Here is a 20,022-nt window from a genome sequence, read left to right as displayed (position 1 = left end):
ATAAAAGAGACCTTGAAGTTTATAATAAGAATGTCGTTTGTTTCTATGTTTAATCATATGTGATTAAAATATATTAGTCTTAATGCTAGATGTGAGTTCTGATGGTTAAAATGTAAGAGTAGATTTTTGAACTAAGTTAGACATGAGTTGTCTGAACTATCATCTACACAGTATTTTAATTTGCTAAAAGACATATGCTCCACGAGGAAGGAGTAAGTACTGTGGTGCGTGATTCATACCACGTACGCATTAGCGTCCTATAAGGGAGATGCAATTTTAATCTCTACTTATTATCATGTGAAGCTCTGAAAATTATTAGTAATTTTCTCCTTGTACCCTCATGACTCTGACCAGTTTCTTGAGATTCAATTTGGTGTTTGCTATCTTAGTGTAATGTTAGTTTGACCCCATTGACCTTTTTCTCAAGCTTGATCAACATATATTTGACCTGCGGGGATGGGTGGTACGATCACCGTGGTCATCAGATGCAAAATAGGTTGGTTTTTGTTAAATTAGACTTAAAGTGAAAAATGTTTGACTCGAAGTAAACTTTTGGGTAAACGAACCTTTATCGAAAACTCATAGATTTCGAGAGACCCAGATGGTCATTTAGAAATCGTGCGTATATTTGGTTCGGGTCCTAATGCACTCGGGTACATTTTGGGACTTGGGTTGGAAAGTCAAATTTTAGGTATCGAGAGTTGACTTAGTCAACAAGACCCCGATGGGAATTCTGAGGCCACGAGTGCGTTCGTAGGGCGTTTTTATGTAAAGTAGCACATTTGATTTATGAACATATGGTCTTGGGTAATAGTTAGGATTTCGGGTTAAGTTCATGAAAGTTGGGAATATTGCTGGTTTTGGTGTGCCGCTATGGTGCCACCAGTACTGCGGCAGCGGTGCCGCTATAGCGGTGACCCTGCCGCTATAGTGGTGTGTTATGTTTCCTGAGGGATCACAGAATCGGTCCCAGTAGGGCTAAAACGGGATCACTATAATGGTTGAGTGAGCGCAGAAGCGGGTGACGGATAGTTTCTGCATATAAGTTATTATAAAACCCTTAAATTCTCCATTCGTTTCCCTATTCGGCCTAAGAGCATTTTGGGAGATTTTCTAGAGATTCTTGGAGAAAACTCTTTGAGGTAAGTCCATCTAACACCATTCCTGAATCATGATTCATTATTCCACCTAGTTTAACATTAATTCATGGTATAAATCTCCTTAAAATCATGAGAACTAAGTGGGTTTTTGGGGTTTCCTTCTCTAATGGACTTGTGATTATAAAACCTTAATTTATTGGTGGATTTATCTTGATTAAGCATGAAATTGATAGGCAATGACTACTTTAACTTGAATCCTCCATTTCTAGTGCTTCATTTGTGAAATCAAAGTTAGGGTTTATACCCAAAATCAGGGGTTTCTTCTAGAATCTGAATTTCTCTAATCTATGAGTTAAATTGACTAGTTGTTGATGAGAATTGATAACCTAGAGTATGAATTTCATATTTAGCCTTCGAATTTCCTATTTTACCCTTGAAAGGCTCGTTTTCCCATTCCATGAGTTAGGATTTGGGACTTGAATAGAAATAAGGTTGTGAGTAGTAATTCTTCTTGATTCTAATTCTCTATTCAAATATGATTAGACTTTAACTATCACGAGGCACGAAGGAAGGGAAATACTAAGGTTTGATCGTTCGACTTTCCAGGTAGGCTACGGTTTATCTTATAGTGAGATTTCGATTAGCGAAGCGTATGTTAGATGATATTATCGGAGAATGCATGAAAACCTTGGGGTATGAATTTTAGGATGGATATTGCCTTAGGTTGGGCCTTGTTGTATGATTTGGGGGCAAGCCACCACGTTGCGTTGTTGACTTATCTATTCTATGCACTTGTTGGCTTGTCGCCACGTTGAGATATAGGGTATTGGTGGTTAGTTATATATCATGATTATGATACTGTGATATCTTACTTTGTTGATATTAAGATAAGAACTGTGAATCTGTTGTGGCTTATTGTGTAGCCTTATTGACAATATTACTTGTGTTCCCATGTGTGTTATTGTTTGGGATTGATTTGGTATATTGATTTTACACTTGGATCGTATTCATACTCATTTCCATGATTTATTAATATTGCCTTGATATGGTACTGATTATGGGAAATGAGAAGGAAATACAGATGCATTGAGACATATTGATACGAGTCACCTCTGGACTGTGTACGGAGTGACCGGTATTCTTCCGAGACATATTGGATATTAAGTCATCTCTGGGCTGTGTGCGGAGTTACTGACATGGAAACACTTAATCTATCTGACCCATATTGGATATTGAGTCATCTCTGGGCTGTGTGCGGAGTGACTGGTATTGCATGTTGAGTCATCTCTGGACTGTGTGGGGAGTGATCGGTATATGGACTTTGCCGGTCCCCATGAGTTGTGAAGCCGGGACGTGATGTTCTGTCATCAGAGTACATGTGTACGAGCATATGCATTTTATACATATCATATACATCTTGCATTGCATCTTATCACCTCTCTTGGTTGATTGTGATATGGACTTGTGATTGAAATCTCTGAGACTTGGCACAATTAGGTTTAGATGCGTGATATGGTTATGATTGATGGATTCAGAGTTGATATACTTGTAACGATTCGCTTTTTACAAGGTGTTAAGGCATAAAAGGCTACTACGAACTCGTTGGTGCTCTTTCGGACTTATTTTTTGAAAAGAGTCGCCACCTAATTTTTAGGAAATTAGGAAAACCAGGGTGAAGGGTTTATTCAAATATTGTGAAAAAACCTTCGTAATCCAGAGTTCTAGGTAAGGGTTCTGATGATCCTTCGGGGAAGGTGTTAGGCACTCCAGTATTAAGAATCCGCACTATACGGTTGACCTTCGAATTTCAAAGTATGAGTATTGGCATGAACTGTCTCTTTTGTGTTTATTCTCGCAAAAATCTTGTCATTGTGCATATCATTTTTAAAAAAGGGACTTAAAAATGTTCCTTTTATGTATAAGGTACATAGGCTCGGATTTATAATATCCGGGTAAAATAATTCCCCCTTTTTTTTGAATATAAAAGGTGGTGTATTTTGTTTTAAAAGTATAGGATTATTATTGGAGAAAATATGAACTTATTATTTTTTTTGAAATGTCCGCTTTTATCCATGTTTGACTCATATGTTTGGTTCAAAGAGTAAAACACGTTTGGAACACTTTATCCGGGAACTCATATTTATACGAATGTATTTTACTTTAGGAAAATGCATTGTCTAACATGATTTTATGAAATTTGTGTGTTGGACTTTTATTTGCCAACATTTGTTTTTTTTGAAGGAAATCTGCCCATTTTAGGCCCAAAAATGAATTAGTTAAGAGAGGGGCTTTAGGAGGGCTTGAATCCTCCCCACATATTTCTCTTGTAAATGGGCTTTTGGTCCGAAAATTCTTTTGATTTTTACCATCCTTGACTTTATTCATTTCTTGTCAAAAAATCAGTGGAGCTTAGCCTTAAATTGTACCAAGCTAATCATAAAATGTTTGCCTATTTTTATTCGTTGGTTCTTAAAAAAAAACGAGACTTAGTTTTGTTTTGGAAAATTAGTCCATTTAACACCTTTGTAATACTTGAAAGCTTTTGAAATATTCTTTTTATCCTCTTGTTTTGAATGTTTAAAATCATGTCAAATAGTTTGATTAGTCGAATTTTAAGTTATCAAAAATCGTTACGCTAAATCCGGGATTTGAAAGAAGTGATTTGGGGACTTAGAGTCAATCTAGACAGCATGAGCACTGTCGTCCTAAGACTACTAGTTCTCGCAATAAGGATTCCACTATAACATGAGTTTGTACAAGTTTTACAAATACATAGAGACAAATAAAAATATTGATAAGCAAATAAGTATAGAGACTAGGGGGGTACCAAGGCCCTAGCCCGCCATTTTCACCCATGGCTGGGCCTTTTGTGCGCCAAGATTTTTTCTTCGTCTTTGCGGACTCAATATCTCTGAGGAAAGAATTTTCCTTGTTGGGCTCGAGGCCTAACAGGCAGGCTGACTCGACCCGAGTAGTCATGTGGTGAAGGAGGAAAGAATAAAGGGGGAACCGGTTAGTTATAATTTTTGAACTTATCACTATTATACTAAGTAAAAGGAAGGATATACATCAAACATACACATGTGTATCAGGCAGGCCCAAACTATCATAATCACAGTAAGAAGGAAGGCCATATACATCAAATATATACAAGTATATCACAACAAATTTTCGGGCTAATCTAGACAGCTGTGGAAAAGCTTATATACTAACACCACCAGGCTTATTGGCTAGACTTTGACAAATAGGAGAAAGGGTAAGTTGTTGCCCCCGTATTCCTGATGCGGTACAAGCTCCAAGGGGTTTCACGAACCCCAAGCATGGATGGTAACCGGGGAAGGCTAAGACTAGACCTCACCCCAAATTGCCTTGTCCCATACCAATTCATCCATGTAAAACATAACCAGAACCCCGGATAAGCCACTGCGTAGCTGCCCAGATTTAACCCCAAATTTGATTTCACTAAAACAAGTAAATTCATAATCCTGCAGTAGCTAAATATAACCATACACACACTCATGGGGAAGGTCCCAAAATAGGCTAAATGAGTTAAGGAAATACAAAACCAAGCCTACAGTTACAAGGTGACACAACTGTAGCCCACAAATTTACAAAGGGGACCAGACAAAATAACATGGCCATACAGAGAAAAGTGACCCAACTAACATGTCAAGTGTCAAATAAATGGAGAACACATGATCATGACAAAGGCATACAAGCTGTGCTACTTAAAGGGGAGGGAAATCACTACCAAAACATACAACCATGAAATAACTAGAGCACCTTTGCTTCTTACAAATGAGAAGATCACATAGAGTCAAACAAAGGCAAGGTTATGGCAGGGTAGGAGGGTAACTGTTGTACTCTCAAGGTCAAGTGGGAACTTATATGCACAACTACTTCTTTACTCAAGTCAAAGCCAAAATCAACCACACTAGTTCAAATGCCAATTCTAAACTGGGGAGGGGAGTCTCACTAGGCTTAGAGGGCAAAATCTAGGTGGTTTTTCTATGATTCATGGTAATAAACCTCAGACTCCACAAACCATAGAAATGTCATGGGGCCTCTTATTTGAAGGAGACTGTTGTGAACCAGGCTGAGCCTGGCTTAACTCTTCTCCTTTCCCTAAGGCCCCTTGAAAAGGTCTTTCCTAAGTCATAGGTAGATTTGTTTCGATCCAAACTTACCTAGCCTAGGACTTGTTACAAAAGGGTGACAAATTCACATATTCAAAAGACAAGGCCCATCCACTTATTAAGGTCCAAGCCATTTTCCCGGGGAGGACAAGGCATGGTTAAACTAACTCGCATGATGGCATGATCAAATTCAATCAATACAGGTTACTTAAGGTCCCTTAGCTTCCTAGCCTTATTCCAGGTAGGTCTACATTCTCCACAGATTCAAGTCATGGTATAAGTTCCATCCCAGCTAACACCAAAATACACATAACCAAGCCAATATCAAAACAAGAATAGCATTCCCACAGAAAGGGGCCTAAGGAAAGGCCTCACAGACAATCAAGGCTCATGGCAGTGTCACTTGTCCTAGGTAAAAAGAAGTTTGACAACATTTAAGATTTTGAAGCACATATTTAAAATTGGCAGCTTCTAAAACTTACCCCTCTTTATTAACTCAATCACACAACAAGCTGGTGCACAAATCAGGGCTATTTGTTTATAAATAAATGAGCTTTGAATACCATTGTTAAAGAAAGAGAGATTGTAATGGGTAAGTCATATGGGCACTCAGTCATAATAGTCTTAAAACAGTTTTGATTCCTAGAGGTGGTCTTTCAACACTAACCAGAAGCTTTCTTCAAAGAACAAAAGGAGAGGAAGAGAAAGCAAGAAATGGATTTATGACATGATCATAGTTTGGCAATTAAGGGATTCAAACATCACATAAGGACCAAGTCTCAATCAATAAATGAAAGTGGTAAGTCTCACACACCAGTCATGGATAAACAAGTTAGGCAAAGGTAGATAAAGACACATAGCCAACAACAAATGTAAATGGCAAATAACACAGTTGACACTTAGCTTCTCATGGGGTGGACTTATGCCAATATAATACACTCATCAGTCATACTATTTTGCACAAAAATAGTTTAAGTTGTAGAACTCAAAAGAAACAAGCAAACTCCCCAAATAAAGAGAGACACACTTTCAAAAGACATGGCAGAAATCCCACATACTTAGACTTTTCAAACATTAACAACAATTCATTTGATTCTAGGTGTATCTTCCCCTTTTTAGACATGGCTAGCTTGCTCTTCCCAACCTGAGACCTTTGTGAGTCTCAAGATCATGAGGAGAAATTCAAAGAGATGAAAGAAAAAGTTTCAGGCCCCTGAAAGGGAAACAGGATAGGGTGGAGTCATCACCTCCCCATCTTCTTTTCCTGAGTCTCATTTCAGCAAAAGGGGATCCTGGGCTTTACTGGTCACTACTTCCAGCTCATGCCGAGGCTCACCCTTTCCTCTCCTAAAACTCCTCCTCACATCCTACGGCCTCATCTTCATTTTCTAGTGACAACACTAGAGGTCCTAAATAGGTCCAAAACAGTCTAACTCTGTCACAACTTCCACAATGGACTTATGAGACTAATGTCCAGTCTTTGAAGACCTTTATTGTCAAGTTCAAATATGATGTACTAGGAATAGACCCACCATGAATCATGTAGCAAACAATAACCAACTAGTGTTTCTATGAAACTCTAAGCCAAATAATAATCATGACAGGATCTTTACTCTTAACCATATTGTATTTCAAAAGAAGACACATATTTTCCTTTTCCATCAGAATCAAATCACACAGAGAGGGACAACAACAAACTTCAATCCATTATTCTAGCCTTATCATCACTTTTTGTTTTTTTAAAAAGAAAAACTTAGTTCATAACATCAAGAAGAAAATATAGGAGGAATCTAGGGAAGCCACACAAAGATAGAATGAGCAAAAACTTATGCCAAGGTTCCCATTACCCTTCCTCCTTTTATCCTTTATCTTTACAATTAGCATAACTAGGTGATTAGTCCTCAAAATAAGGTTTTTTCTTCACACAATCATAATTCATGGACAGTTTCTACAAATGATGGACCAAACAGACTCACATTTACACACACTCCTTGTCAAACCACCAATCCTTAAACCCCTACTTTTAATGCCATTTTATCAGAATGGATATATTTTTATTGCTAGATTAGGACAAACATGACAGTTACTGCTTGAAAAGACTGTTAAACTAAGTGATTGTCCATTTTTTACTAAAACATAGACCATCTTAGAACTGCCCTGAACCCAGTTTAATATAGCAACCTTAGAGATCTTTTAGACTCAAAAAAACACAACTACACACTCCACTGGTTCTACTCAGAGGTAGGTTTAGCAAGTTCCCACACTTACCATGATCAAGACAATCGGACAAAGGCAAGCCAAATGAAATATGATCAAGTTTAAATCCCTTCCCTTCCCAGAATCATTTTTAAGACCTTTATCCCAATATACACTAATGTGACCCAAAATGCCAAGTTTTCAATCAAGTAGGTATGACTTAGATGAAGCAACAGAGATCAGGCCAAACAAAGGAATTTAATTCCTCTGTAACCACCAACACCTTTAAGGCCAAGCAGGTTACCAAGTAGAACAAGCAGAAATCCCACAAAGCACACAGTAAACCTTCACCCTTTAGGTTCAAGCACATCACTAAATAGGACAGACATGATCGGACTAGATCTAATACTTATCAAAACTCCAACTTCCCAAACAAACCACATGATTAAGTAGAACAATTAATGGTCAGACTAGGTCTAGTTTATATTAGACATCAAACTTTTCAAACAAACACATGATCAAGTAGGAAAAGTATGACCAGACTAGGTCCCTTCATAAAAGGACTTCAAACTTCCCAACTAGCACATGATCAAGTAGGACAAAGAATAACCAGACTAGGTCCCTTCATAACAAGACTTCAAACTTCCCAACCGACACATGATTAAGACAAATTATTCAACACCAGATCATACACTTCACTTTAATAGGCCTTTAACCCTCTTTTCAGCTAACCATCAAACTAAGACACATTTTCAAATGGACACAACCAAGAATGTAAGGCAAGAAAATCACTCAAAGAGCCTTTAATTTCAAACCAACCTACTAAGCCAAGCCTATTACATGGGACATATAGGATTAAACCCACCATGACACTTAACAGACCTCTTTTGACTCCAATGCCAAGCACAAGACTTATGACACACATCAAGCAAACACATTAACTTAAACCACATCCTAGACCCCCACATAAATCACTTAGTGGTGTTTGAACAAACATGATAGGACAGAAATGGAAGTGGAAATCCTAATCAAACAAACTCATCAGCTTAAACTGTAGTCTGAGCCACACTTAAATACTCTTGATCGCAATTAAGCAAGCAGGATCTAAACAGAACATCTAAATGGAAATGCAAAATCAAAAAAAGCATATCAGCTCAGACTATAATCCAAACTACATGTAAAACACCTAGTCATGTTAAGCAAACAAGATATGAACATAAATTCTAAATGAAAAGACTAAATCAAACCAACCTACCACCTTGAAACTACATTCTAACCACACATAAAGCACCTTAAATAAGCATAATACAGACAGAATCAAAAAAAAAAAAAAAATCATAACAAGCACATCAGGTTAAACTTTGTCCTAAATCACAAATAATCACATTAACTAAGCATAATATAGACAGAATCTAAAAGAGAAAGCAATAAACTAGCACATTAACTTAAACTTTATCCTAAACCACACATAATCACATTAACTAAGCAAAATACATACAAAATATAAAAGGGAAGACAATAAACTAATTTTTTTTTGCCTTTTGCGGGGGCAACCGGGGGCAAACGATGGACTTGGAGGCTCTTATACTTCCAATGCCCAAATTGAAAGCCACCAACACCACAAACAAATAAAAGACAAAAATTTTAGAACAAGAAAAATGAAACCCTTAGGTTAAATTTAAAATTTTGACTGATGGAACTCTTAAGACTTAAAAATAGTAATGTTTTAGCCTCTTTTTGGTTTCCCACCCCCTTTATTGAACAGATAGGGGTTCTATTTATAGAAACCGCAGAATACATCTCAGATCTCACACTACCGATGTGGGACTTGTAGATTTATACAAGTCCTCACTCCAAAATCCAATACACGGTCCAAATTCGAGGTAGAAACCAAAATCAACGGTTCACAATGCTTTATCACTATAATAACGACGAAAAATATAAAAAAAGGGTGGGGGTTTGTACCTTCAAAGTCCTGTTTGGCCGGATTTTGTGGAGAGAAGGACGAAGCCATTAATGCTTCATCCTCTCTCTCACGTTGTACACCCATTACCATGGAATACGACAAAAAAAAGGTGGATGGCTGGAGGAACAGTGGGACGGTGCTAGGGTTTTACCCCTAGCCCCTCTCATCTTCTCTTATGCTAAATGACCCCCAGGGTCTTGAAATGAAATGAAGGAGAGGAGTATATTTCTCCCTCCTTTTTAATTGCTAATGGACCGGGTCTGGTCTGTTTTGGACTAGGCCTAGTCCCTTTTATCTTTTAAAAGACGGGCCTGGTGTATATATATACAAATATATATGCACCATGTATATTGGTATATACCTGGTGTGTATATATATGTATGGAGGGTCGAGGAAAAATTAAAAAAAAACAATTATCAGCCTATTAGGACTTAATTAATTTAAACATGACTCACTTAAAAATCATTTTGCAGATACTGGTTCTAAATTAATTAATCAGATAAAAAGAAAATTAACCAACTACGCAAACACACACAGAATCAAGGTTTAAGGGGTAAAATGATCAATTCTTTTAATTACTCAGAGCGCCTTGGACAATAAAATGGAATAAAATTACTCATTAATCTAATTTTCCCTGATCTAATTAATTAAGTAAATAATTATCCAAACGGGTTATGCCTTTGATTAATCTCAATAAAAATATTCCTTGAATGTCATAAAAATCCTAATTAATTTCCACAAAATTTAAAAATATCCTGGGGATTTCTTTATTAATAAAAAAAGTGAAGTTTTATCTTGAATAATTTCATGAAAAATTACCTAGACCCTTTAGTGTGCGCAACTGATTTTATTTATTGTCCAAGGACTCCGAGCACTTAAAATAAATTACGGAAGGTCAAAAATTAGGTGTCAACAACTTTCCCTTCGGTGTTCGGGGATGGCAGGACCATCCCTGAGCAATGAAATTTGACTAACCCTAATTTTTGACGGACCCGACTCATCTTGCCCTTTAAATTTCAAGCAATTCATATATATGTGTGGCTGGACCCTGGCTTTCGGGTTTCCTACATATCTCAGGACGTACGAAAATTCAGGCCACGTGTAGTTCGACTCGATTAAAGACTTTAAGTGATTGAGCAGGAAAGTCCTGAGACTCCCGGTGTTGTGATCAGGGTTTCCCTAGACGGTGGTTAGAGTGCGGCCAAGTCTTGGGTTTTGAGTCTACCTACATATCCTTAGTCTCTGGGAATTTGGCCACATGTAGTTCGAATTGCGGGAGAAGAACATCCCGTTTTTTTGCGGGAATACCTTCGGATTTTACCAGTGTGTATCCGATCGGTCGCGATTTTTTTTAGTAAAATAGACAGATTGTGGCTGAGTCTAAGATTGGGTAGCTTCAAAGTCCTGGCCAGAGAGCTTGACTCTCGTGGGCACCCTAGCTTGGCCGATTGCATAAGAAAAAATTTCACTTTTGCTCCGCAATTTTTCTAGATCCGGTTTAGCCAGCTGGCTCCCTTTTGGAGGCTGTGCACCTTCTTCTGAAATTTGATAATATTGCAGATATTTTCAAGATATTTCTTTGAATGGCCCTCTCGACTGCTGGAAAGTAAACATACAATGTCCCTCTCGACAGTATTTATGAATGAATGTCCCTCTCGGCAGTATGTATGAATGAATGGCCCTCTCAGCAGTATGTATGAATGAATGACCCTCTCGACTGTATGTATGAATGAATGGCCCTCTCGGCAGTGTGTATGAATGAATGGTCCTCTCGGTAGTATGTATGAATGAATGGCCCTCTCGGTAGTGTGTATGAATGAATGGCCCTTTCGGTAGTATGTATGAATGAATGGTCCTCTCAGCAGTATGTATGAATGGCCCTCTCGGCAGCAGGAAAATAAACGCGCAATGGCCCTCTCGATAGCAGGAAAGTAAACGTGTAATGGCCCTCTCGGCAGCAGGAAAGTAAACGTGCAATGGCCCTCTTGGCAGCTGGAAAGTAAACGTTCAATGGCCCTCTCGGCAACAAGAAAGTAAATGTGCAATGGCCTTCTTGGCAGCAGGAAAGTGAACGTGCAATGGCCCTCTCGGCAGCAGGAAGTAAACAAAGAAAATGACAGATATGGCCTCTCGACAGCAGAAAAGTAAACGTGCAATGGCCCTCTCGACAACAGGAAAGTAAACGTGCAATGGCCCTCTAGGCAGCAAGAAAGTAAACGTGTAATGGCCCTCTCGGCAGCAGGAAAGTAAATGTGCAATGGCTCTCTCGGCAATAGGAAAGTAAATGTGCAATGGCCCTCTCGGCAGCAGGAAAGTGAACGTGCAATGGCCCTCTTGGCAGCAGGAAGTAAACAAAGGAAATGACAGATATGGCCCTTTTAGCTGGATAATCTTTCTTTTGTTCATTGTCATAGCTGTTGATCTTGGTGGCCAGATATGCTTCTTTTGTTTTTTTGTCATTCTGACCCTCTTGGTCGGATATGTCTTTGTCTTTCGCTTTTGTACGACCCTTCTGGTTGGATATGCCTTTAGGCTCGTTTATTTTTTACCCTTCTGGCCGGACGTATCATTTCTCGTTTGTTTGTTGCGAACTTGATGGTCAAATAAGTTGTTATTGCTGGACTTGGTCTTCATAGTTCTTTCGCTTTCCTGTTACAACCCGCATCCACAGAAAAATTGTTAGTTTCCTAAAAGGCCGATTAACATTGTTGTCCTCCCTTCTGGTGGCTCCTCCTGACTTTCTTCCGAACCTTCTTGGGCTCGGTATTTCGAGAGATGGTTTTTTAGAGCGTACTTATACTAATGGGTGTATTTTTTTTTAATTTTTTTTGACAATCTATGGTAAAAAAAAATTTGTAAGGCGCATTGTTCTATATATATATATATATATTGGGAAAATCTTTTGTCATGACATGTGACTTTGAGCGAGGTTTTCTGGGTCCCTGGGAGGTATGACTGCTGACTTCCGAACTGATGGAAAAATCTTAAGATCTTTCTCGAAAAATTCTTTCTCAGTTTTGGGTTTTCCTTGAGCGGCCCCTGCTACTTCTCATTATGTTGAAATTTTTTAGGTTCCCTAAAAAATTGTGCCCTGGTGTAGGGTCTTGTTTTTCTATCTCCTTGTTGATTGTTCCTGATAGGAATTTTTGAGATCCTCTAAAAAATTCTACCTCGGTGTAGGGTTGACGCTGGCCGGTTTTTTTTATCGGTCCTCTAGTTTGACCTCATTGATTCTATCCTGCTTTATTGTCTCTAGGGTTTTCCTAATGGCTTTTGAGTTTTTCTTTTATGACGACCTAGCTCGAAAGCGCCTACGTATCCTGTCGCAGCAGGAATTCGGGTTGAACGTAGTTCGGGATAAAGTAATTGAATTTTGGATTTTACTAATAGTGTGACCGGATCTGATATGGACTGCTTATGTATCATATCGTGGGGAAGTCAGGTCATTGCGTAGTTCATTAACAAAATAAGGATACACATTCCTTATTCTATTACGGAAACACGGTTACAAGGAAATGATAAGGCAATTACAAGCAAATGGGATCCTAAATGTAGTATCTCTTGAGCTCGTTTGCATTGATGGCTTTAGGCCACTCCTGTCCATCCATCTCGGCTAGGACTACGGCTCCTCCCGAGATTACTTTCCTGACCATGTACGGCCCTTGCCAGTTCGGCGTGAATTTTCCTTTGTATTCTTCTTGGTGGGGAAAGACCCGTTTGAGCACGAGTTGTCCAATTTGAAAAAATCGGGCCCTGACCCGTTTGTTGAAGGCTCGAGACATCCTTTGTCTATACAGCTGTCCATGGCATACGACCACCATTCGTTTCTCATCTATCATGGCCAATTGCTTGTAGCGATTTCTGACACATTCTACGTCTTTTAGCTCTGCCTCTTGGATGATTCGGAGGGAGGGGATTTCCACTTCTGCGGGTATGACCGCGTCTGTACTGTAGACAAGGAGATATGGAGTTGCCTTGGTGGAAGTGCAGGTCATTGTCCGGTACCTCAACAAGGCATAAGGCAGCTGTTCGTGCTAATTCTTGTAGTTGTCGATCATTTTCCTCAGGATTCTCTTGATGTTTTTGTTGGCAGCCTCTACGACTCCATTCATCTGTGGCCGATAGGCGGTAGAGTTTCTGTGGGTTATCTTGAATTGTTCGCAAATGTCCTTCATTAAATGACTGTTCAAATTGGCACCATTATCCGTGATGTTGGATTTCGGCACGCCAAAATGGCATATCAGATTATTTTTGACCAAGTCAGGCACAACCTTCTTGGTCACTGACTTGTGCGAAGTGGCTTCTACTCATTTAGTAAAGTAGTTGATGATGACCAAGATGAAACGATGTCCATTAGAGGTTGGGGGCTCGATAGGTCCTATGTCGTCCATCCCCCATACGACGAAGGGCCACGGCGAGCTCATCGCATGTAACTCAGTGGAAGGAGCCTTGATTAAATCCCCGTGTATCTGGCATTGATGGCTCTTCTATACGAATCATGCTCCACGTTCATCCAGTAATATCATGTCCTCATGATTTTCTTTGCGAGTACGAATCCATTCATATGGGGACCGCATGCCCCTGCGTTCACCTTTTTCAGTAGTTTTGTAGCCTCTTCGGTATCCACGTACCTGAGTAACCCAAGGTCAGGCATCTTTTTGTACAATACTTCTTTGTTCAAGAAGAAACTATTAGCCAGCCTCCTGATTGTCTTTCTCTGATTTGCTGAACCCTCTGGGGAGTATTCTCCCTTCTCTAAGTATGTCTTTATGTAGGCGTACCATGGTTGGCCATCCGGCTCGGCCTCGATGTGGGCGCAACGAGCTTGTTCTTCTCTTAACGTGATCTCCAGAGGGTCAATGTGAGAACTCTTGGGGTGCTAGATCATGGAGGCTATCGTAGCTAATGCGTCCGCGAACTCATTCTGGGCTCTCGGGGTATGCTTGAAATCGATATTCTTGAATCTCTCGCACAGTCTCTGCACTAGATTTACATATAGGAGTATCTTATCGTTTTTGGTCGCCCATCTTCCTTTTACCTGATTTAGGAGTAGATCGGAGTCCCCGATTACCAACAACTTTAGTATGTTCATGTTCAATGCCATCTTGATGCCAAGGACACTTGCCTCGTATTCTGCCATGTTGTTGGTACACTTGAAGCTGAGCTTTACGGCCATCGGGTAGTGTTGTTCTGTCTCTGATATCAATACCGCCCATGCCTAACCTTTTGTAATTAACTGCCCCATCAAAGAATAGTCTCCAACCTGAGTATGGTTCCGTCAACTCTTCTTCCATAGCCTATACCTCCTCATCTGGGAAGAAAGTCCGTAAAGGCTTAAGCTCGTTATCGACGGGGCTTTCTTCTAGCAAGTCAGCCAGGGCTTGTCTTTTGATTTCGTCCATCAAGCGGGATAGAGTGCGACCCCTAAGCAATTGGGGGTTCTCGCTCATCTCTTGGGGGTCCATCGCCTTTTGTGCTATGTATATGATGTCTAATTCACTTAGTAGCATCTGGCATCTAGCCAATTTTCTCACGGGCATTGGTTGCCTAAAAATATATCTCAATGGGTCCGTTCGGGATATGAGGTGGGTGGTGAAAACCAATAGGTAGTGCCTTAGCTTTTGAGAAACCCAATTCAGAGCGCAACAGGTCTTTTCTACGAGCGTGTACCGTGCCTCGCAGGATGTAAACTTCTTGCTCAAACAGTAAATGGCATGTTCCTTTTTTCCTTCTTCATCATGCGTCGCCAGCTCACAACCGAAAGCATTCTCTGATACTAACAGGTACAATAAGAGAGGACTTCCTTGCCTAGGCGGCACCAGAATGGGAGGATTAGAAAGATATCTTTTGATTTTGTCGAATGCCCCTTGGCATTCCTCAGTCCAATTCATGGGAGCATCTTTCTTGAGCAATTTAAGGATTGGCTCCATGATCACAGTTGACTGGGCTATGAACCGCCCGATGTAGTTCAACCTTCCCAAGAAACTCATGACTTCCTTCTTGGTCTTGAGCGGTGACAATTCTTGGATCGCTTTGATTTTGGCAGGATCCAGTTCAATGCATCTGCGGCTGACTATGAATCCTAACAACTTTCCGGCAGGCATTCCGAATGTGCAGTTAGCAGGGTTCAACCTCAGATTGAATTTGCGGAGCCTGTCAAAGAACTGGAGCAAGTGCATGGTTAGTTCTGAGATTTCTTTTGATTTTATGATGACATCATCCGCATAGACTTCGATCTCTCGATGCATCATATCATGGAATAGGGTAGTCATGGCTCTTTTGTATGAAGCGCCGGCGTTTTTGAGACCGAACGACATTACCCTGTAATGGTAGACTCCCCAAGAGGTGATAAAGGCTGTCTTCTCAGTGTCTTCTTCGCTCATGAGTATTTAGAGGTACCTGGTGAAACAGTCCACGAATGACTGCAGCTCGTGCTTGGCGCAGTTATTTATCAGGATGTGCATGTTCGGGAAAGGGAAGTTATCCTTTGGACTAGCCCGGTTGAGATCTCGGTAGCCTATGCAGATTCAGATCTTTTCATCCTTTTTGGGTATCAGCACTATGTTGGCTACCCAAGTGGGGTAGGACATTACTTTCACTATTCCCGACTCGATTTGTTTTTCTACTTCGTTCTTTATCTTGATACTCATGTCTGGTTTGAAAGTTTGCTTCTTTTGTTTGACTGGGGAAAAACCCTCCTTGATAGGTAATATGTGGGCCACTATTTCAGTGCTTAATCCTGGCATATCTGCGTATGAGCAAGCGAAGACATCCACATACTCCCTTGACAGAGCTACGAGCTCTTATTTCTGTGTGGCCCCTAAGTGAGTGCTGATTCATGTCTCCTTGACATCCTCTTCACCACCGAGGTTGATCACCTCATTTTCATCCATATTCGGCTTCTTTTCTTTTCCAATTCTTCCAACTCCTCTAGCAGCCCTTCTGGCATTATCGTCGATTCATAATACTCCTCGTATTCCTGTTGGTTGCTTTCCTTGTTCGTTTCGTGACACGTCATGACATTTTTGGTCGTTTTATTATGATTATTACTGAAAAACGCGGCAAAGTAAAATTAGGTTCATTATTGATAGTTATTGTGCGATTAGTAAGAAAACTTTGTTATTATTAACCGGTAATGGTAAAAATTTTGTGTAGATCGAGGCTTTCTTTAATTCAAAGGTAATTGATTACAACTGTGGTCCTGGTCCGGAACAACATCGGACCATTTTCATTTTTAAACATCGCGAAGTAATTTTAGAAAAAGGCGATCATTCGGGCCTCAGCCGATGTCATCGCTTTTAGCAAAAGGGTTTTTTTGTTAAGAATAATCCATCTCTTTACCGAGGAGCCAAGATGGGGGTGGATGAACAATTGTTCAGGAACTCTTCTGGCCTCAGACTGCGTATGTTAGGTGTCTCCTAACTTTTTTCAACGATCGCGTACCATCCCTCTTCTTGGAACAATGACTCGAGACTCCCATCATCTTCCTCTTCATTCAGCATCGACATCTTTATAGGGAATGACTAGAAAAGCCCGAAATTGGATGAGGTAGATTCTTTGTTCTAGGCTCTCTCTTGATTGCCCTAGTGAGCTCATCTTCGTTAGGGGTATACCCTAGACCGAAGTGGTAGTTTTCTTTCAGGATTGGCACAAGCTCTGTTATCCCCTCGAGTTCCCTTCCTAGACTATTTCCTGTTGCAAATTCGTTCCTCAGCATGGTAGAGGCAATCATTCTGTAGACTGCCAGCATAGGTCTACCGACCTCTTTCTCAGCATGCATGGCCTCCACGTATTCCACTATATGAAAGTTTGAGAGATGAGGAATCCCTTCTATCTCAAGAACGGTGTTGTAAGGATACTTCTGAATATCCCTCTCAGCTGCCACTATAATTTTCTGTCCTTGCCATTCGAATTTTATGGCCTCGTGCAGAGTTGATGATACCGCACTGGCAGAGTGGATCCAGGGTCTTCCTAAGAGCATATTGTAATTGGCAGTGTTTGCCGTAACCTGAAAGTCTGCTATAAAGGAGGCAGGTCCGACCTGGATTTGTAGATCGATCTCTCCTAATAAATCACTTAAGGATCCATCGAATAACCTGATATTTGTTCCGCACTGGTGAATCTTGCCTATGTCATAGCCAAGCTGCGTCAGGGTGGTTACGGGGCAAATTTTGAGGCCTGACCCGTTATCCACAAGTACCTTCCCTACGGCCTTGTCATGACATTCCAGGGTGATATGGAGGGCTTTGTTGTGGGACGTCCTTTCGACGGGCAGCTTTTCCTTGGAGAAGCAGATTTTATGTTCCCCAATGATATCGACCACTAGCCCGGCTAAATCTTCACTGCTCGTACCCGCTGGTACGTGTGCATCACCCAATACCTTCATGAGGGCATGGCTATGAGACGGTGAGCTAGCCAACAATGATAGCATCGATATTTGCACCGGCGTCTTCTTTAAGTGCTCTACAATGGAATAATCTTTTGGCTGCATGCGCCGCCAGAAATCTTCGGCCTCTCTTTCGACTATCACCCTTTTCTGAGTATTCTCCTTTCTTGTGAGCCAATTCTTCAGTAGTATAGAATCTTCCTGAACGAGTCATGCCTTGGTTCATTGTTGCTTGCACAGTGATTGGCTTTTTGGGGGGTCAAGCACAACCTGTTGTGCTACCTGGGCTATCACAGGTCCTGGGACCAAGGTCCTGAACATGGGTACAGCCTTGGGAACTCTCGGATTGGGGATCGAGACCCTGAATTTGGGACGCTGCTGGAGTGTGAGGGAAGACCCTGTCTGTTCAAGAGGCTAAGTGGTTTTAGGAGACAACGTTCCACAAGCTTCCCAATCTTCATCATGTAGACCCCACCGTTTCCATGATTCGGCAACGGATTCGTGTTTACGTTTGGAGCAACAGTTTCCAAAATGATTTTCCTTTTGTCGATCAGATCTTGGATTTTGTGTTTCAGGTTTATGCAATCTTCCGTGCTGTGTCCGTTCCCTCCTGAATGGTATGCACAAGTCTGATCGGCTCTGTAGAACCTGCTTCCGGGCTGTACCAGCTTTGGCGGGGGTTTCTGAATTAACCTTGCGATCAGTAGCCTCTTCAGTACTCGAGCCCTTAGTTCGAGGAGCGTCGTGAATTCCCTTACACATCTCTCCTCAAAAGCTGAATGTGGTGCATTATATGTTAGGGGTGGCAGCTGATTTTGGTAATGCTGGGGTTGATAGGCTGGTGGAAGGTTGTTTTTTGGTAGGTGATAGTTTTGCTAGGGTGGTGGATAGTATGTTTGTTGTGGTGGTGGTTGATAAATAGGAGCAGATACACGGACACTGGGCGAAGCCGTGTCTGCTGGCATAACAGTGGTGAAGGCTGGTTGTGTGTAATACACGGGTGCTGAGCTGTACGGATGGAGCCGGATTCCTCTCCATGTCTTTCTCGCGCCTGTCTTGCTCAGCTCTCCAAGCCCTTTCCTTCTCCTTATAATAATCTAACTCCTTGTGTCCCGGGGAGGATTCGTTTCTGATGTTGGGAGTAAAGAAGGATAGCATGGTTAAACGGGATAGTAGTGGTTTGCCCAGTGGATGGGGCTGGTGCATGTGTTTGGCTCGTCGGTTTGAAGAACACCGGCTACGGGACTTGGTACGAAGGGACTGAGTGGGTGGGCCTTAGGATTTGAGCATTTTTAACTGGCGGTGGTGTACAGTAAGAGGGGCCAGCATGGTATGGGTTGGCAATGTTCAGTGGAGGGGATATGGTTCCTGGTGGGTAGATGGGAAAATGATCGGGCACTGGAGTGCTTAACGAGGAAAAGGGAGGAGAGGGCCTCCTTCCTTCAGTGGAGGCATTTTTTTCTACGTCGGCTGCCTCTCGTCTGGCCATCTTTTCCTGGAGAGTAGCAACGGTAGTCAACAACGTTGCAATCACATCCTCCTGGGATGCTTCCTCTTGCGAGTCCTGGGTGTCTCCGCTGCGGAGAGAGAGTTTGTTTCTTGTTTCTTCGGGGGTACCAGTCATTTTGTCCTTTCCTTTGTCGGGGAGGGATGCTAACACAGCCTTGGATCTCGTGAAGTATGCCGGCTTTCGATGCCATACTAATTGACCCCTTTCTATAAGATAAGAATAACTCAAAGGCAAAGAAAGTTAGTTTCTGGACACCAAATATAAAGGCAAAATATCACATATGGGTATTTAAAGCGCAAGTAGCCCATAAAGTTGTATATTGAAGCTTGAGTATGCTCGATCCGAGGTTCTCAAGTCTTGAATATCAGGGTCCTTTATGTTCGGGTGGATCTTGCTTTGGTGGTCTCGCGGTTGACTTACCATGTTGAACCTTTTAGACTTGTCATTTAAGTAAACGGGGGGAATTTATATTTCGAATCAGGAAGGGACCGAGTCTTACGTAGACTGCCTACGTATCCCGCCGTGGGAAATCAGGCCCTACGTAGTTCGATTACATAAGATGGATATACATTTCTTCCTAAATATCCTTTGACTAATCCTAGCTATTGACATCCCAGACTAGGCCCGACTAGGGCTTCCTGCGTATCCCTCCATTAGGATATCAGGCCGGCGCGGTTCCTTTACATTTTTATGAGGGTGGGGGTAACATTTGTGCAAAATATGGGACA

The 20,022-nt window shown here is 41.1% G+C and overlaps 1 pseudogene; it reads right to left on the bottom strand.

The window, feature by feature from the left end:
- Positions 1-16,906, bottom strand: part of LOC132611903 (phenylacetaldehyde synthase-like) — a 67,076-nt pseudogene extending 50,170 nt beyond the window's left edge.
- Between the last annotated feature and the right edge of the window lie 3,116 nt (positions 16,907-20,022).

This window comes from Lycium barbarum, chromosome 9 (assembly GCF_019175385.1).
Source record: "Lycium barbarum isolate Lr01 chromosome 9, ASM1917538v2, whole genome shotgun sequence".
Taxonomy (NCBI): Eukaryota; Viridiplantae; Streptophyta; class Magnoliopsida; order Solanales; family Solanaceae; genus Lycium; species Lycium barbarum.
The sequence above is the reverse complement of the archived record's forward strand: the minus strand, read 5'-3'. Positions and strand labels throughout refer to the sequence as shown.